Here is a 3,618-nt window from a genome sequence, read left to right on the forward strand (position 1 = left end):
TTGCCAATGTGAAACCTCAAGAATGGTTAGTTCCCCCTCACCCTCGTGTTCGTTCTCTCTAATAAATAAATAAAATCTTTAAAGAAAAAAAGGAAGAAGAATGGTTGGTTCCAGTGAACTAAATCCCTTTATCCAAATGTGGAAGTGGCTTACTCATAAACCAAAATGTCATCTTAAGATATCATGTGAAATGTAACTGCCAAGCAGATCAGGTGTAAGGGAGCAGATTTTCACTTGCTTGGTGAGCCTCTCACTCTGGATTTTATATGTATGTACATATATCTTATCTGGAATACATATACATGTCTATCCCTTCGGCGGTCACCACGATGGCATCACAATGCATCTCCTCAGCTTACCTTCATTTTACACTTTACACATAAACAGGTTTTACTTAGAAATTTGACCTATGAGGGGTGTCTGTGTGGCACAGTTGGTTAAGCGTTAGAATCTTGGTTTCAGCTCAAGTTGTGATCTCAGGGTCCTGAGACTAGGGAGCACTAGTGGGGCTCTGTGCTCATCAGGAAGTCTGCTTTAGACTCTCCCCCCCACCCTGTCCTTCCCCCCACTCACACTCACTCCCTCTCTCACATAAATAAATCTTTTAAAAAAACTTACTTACCTATGAGATTTAAACTAAAATCTGAGATTTTAACTGAGATTTTAATCTGAGATTTAAAACAGATTTAAACTAAACTAAACTTACTTACCTATGAGATGTACCATTTCAACTATAATCTAGGGAGAGGAATTATGAAATGAAAAAAAAGAATGAAGTCATTCTATAGAACAGGGTTACTTCTGGAACATTGTTTTGTAGAATACCTATTCTTAAATATGGGATGTTCAGATTCCTTTTCAATTTCTTAAAGACTGACCGTTCTTGAATGTGTTTTTAAATACTGTAATTTTCTGTCCTGTTAGAGCCTCTAACTTAAGATAAATATTATGAGAAGCTTTTGAAAAATGACAATAATTACTACTAGGTATTTCAATGGTTTTATTATTAATATTAAAAGACAGACAATTTAAGAAACAAGAAATTTCACAATTCTTATTGGTTTCTATATCTTAGTCCTAAGTAATACCTCCACAAAAATCTAATGGTTTTGTTGAAAAAAAAAACCTTAAACTTAGAATTATATACATATAATTCTAAATTTTACATATATAATTCTAAATTTTAAAGTTTTTTTTTCAAAAAATGGAATATTTTCATTTCAAAAAATATATATACACACATATGTATAATATGCCACTATTTGACATAGTCATTTTCTACTCCAACATTTTATATTGTTGTTTCTTTCCTCAAATTTATTTATTAAGAGAGTGGACTTACAATTTTCTACTTTAAAATATCTGTTGCTTAGCAGTCCAGTATGAGAACTTACCTGTTTCTAGAAGCCATCTGATTGAATCTGAAATAATCTATGAACTACGCCATATACACATACATAAATCTTAACACTTTCAGAAAAGAAAACCATAATTAGGGTAGATGTTCAGCATAAGCTAATACAAAATAGAAAAGCAGAACAATAATTTTTCCACAATCATGGAGGCTTATTATCATTTCTCTTGATGTACTAAATATATTCGGAGTTCATCATAACACCTTAGAATGTTTCCTCACTTTTCTTAAGAATGCCTATAGTGGGGCGCCAGAGTGGCTCAGTGGGTTAAAGCCTCTGCCTTTGGCTCAGGTCATGGTCTCAGGGTCCTGGGATCAAGCCCCACATCGGGCTCTCTTCTCAGCAGGGAACCTGCTTCCTCCTCTCTCTCTGTCTGCCTCTCTACTTGTAATCTCTATCAAATAAATAAATAAAATATTTAAAAAAACAAAACAGGGGCACCTGGGTGGCTCAGTGGGTTGGGCTGCTGCCTTTGGCTCAGATCATGATCTCAGGGTCCTGGGATCGAGTCCCACATTGGGCTCTCTGCTCAGCAGGGAGCCTGCTTTCCCCTCTCTCTCTCTCTGCCTGCCTCTCTGTCTACTTGTGATCTGTCTCTGTCAAATAAATAAATAAAATCTTTAAAAAAAAAACAAACCAAACCAAAACAAAACAAAAACAGAATGCCTATAGTGTCTGGACCAGTAGGAAACAGAGCTTAGGGAATGTGAAAAGTATCCTTAATTCTAGGTTTTTTTGCTTAAATACAGAAATTTAAAAATATTTCCTTTTCATTTAAATGAATTCACATAAACAATTAAGCAATTATAAGATAGTTATCAATTACCTTATATTTACAACATTTCTTGTTATTAAGTACATATGGTATAAACAACTCAGTAACATATGCTTATTAACCTTCTGAATGATGAACGTGTCTTTCTAACTATATTTCTGCAACGGTTGGAGAAGTACAATAATACACACGAAAAGTGCTGTGTTGCAATGTACCTATAATGTATGTGGGGATGTGAAATGTATGATATGTAAAATATTATTTAATCATAAAACAACTTATAGTCAGGCTTAGTAAAATTACATTAAGGATATGTATACTATTTTTAATGTAGATGAAATACTATTAACTACTCAAATATTAGCAATATTAGCTGTAGCATGCTTAATAATTGAAAAGGGCAGTTAGATGAGTCAGTTTTATACTATATAATTTACAAATGCCCCACACTTCTAATACCAAATTTCAGAGTTAAAGGAGGAATGAAAAAGATATTACTGAGTATATTAACTTCTGATAGAAAAGGAGTTAATATAAGTTAAATACTGATTTTAAAAATATTTTCCCCCAAACACTATTATCTTCTAGCTACCATCTGCCCAGGCAATTGCCTTTCTTTTTTGGCAGGGGTTGGTGGTGGGGGAGACCAAGTATGTTTATCATTTAAAAATATTCACTTAAAAATTTGTAAGCCATATATTATACTAACTTATATCAGTAAATTATAAATCATTGGCCAACTGGTCAAATAAAAAGTAGTTACATTAGACTTAATATATGTGTTCTTTAACTTAAAACATAACATACAGAACATTAACAGGAGTACTAACTGGGATGGGGATTACAGGTGACTACTTTCTTCTTACGTTTACCTGTGTTTTCTAAAATGGCCATGAGCAACTTGTATAATAAAAATCAAGTTCAGGGGCGCCTGGGTGGCTCAGTGGGTTAAAGCCTCAGCCTTCGGCTCAGGTCATGATCCTGGGGTCCTGGGATTGAACCCCACATCGGGCTCTTTGCTCAGCAGGGAGCCTGCTTCCTCCTCTCTCTCTGCCTGCCTCTCTGCCTGCTTGTGATCTCTGTCTGTCAAATAAATAAATAAAATCTTTAAAAAAAATCAAGTTCATTTGTTAATTTAAGAAGTAATACATACTCTCCAAATTAACAAAATAGTGTGTGAAATTGATAAATGAAGAAGGGAAAGAAAGAAAAGGGGACCTACATAGGGATGGGGCATGTGAGGACAGGTCTCTAGCTTCTTACCAAGTTCCTACCATTCAATGGTAGGAGCATGACATGGATAGAGTATAAAGATCTTCAGTATCTCTTTGACATTATTATTTCTTTCTGTATGCTAAATATAAAAGTCTAGATTAAACTTTCTTAAAAGTGAGGATTTCAATAACATATCCCAAGGCAGTGTTAAAA

The sequence above is a fragment of the Mustela erminea genome, chromosome 15 (genome assembly GCF_009829155.1).
Source record: "Mustela erminea isolate mMusErm1 chromosome 15, mMusErm1.Pri, whole genome shotgun sequence".
Lineage (NCBI taxonomy): Eukaryota > Metazoa > Chordata > Mammalia > Carnivora > Mustelidae > Mustela > Mustela erminea.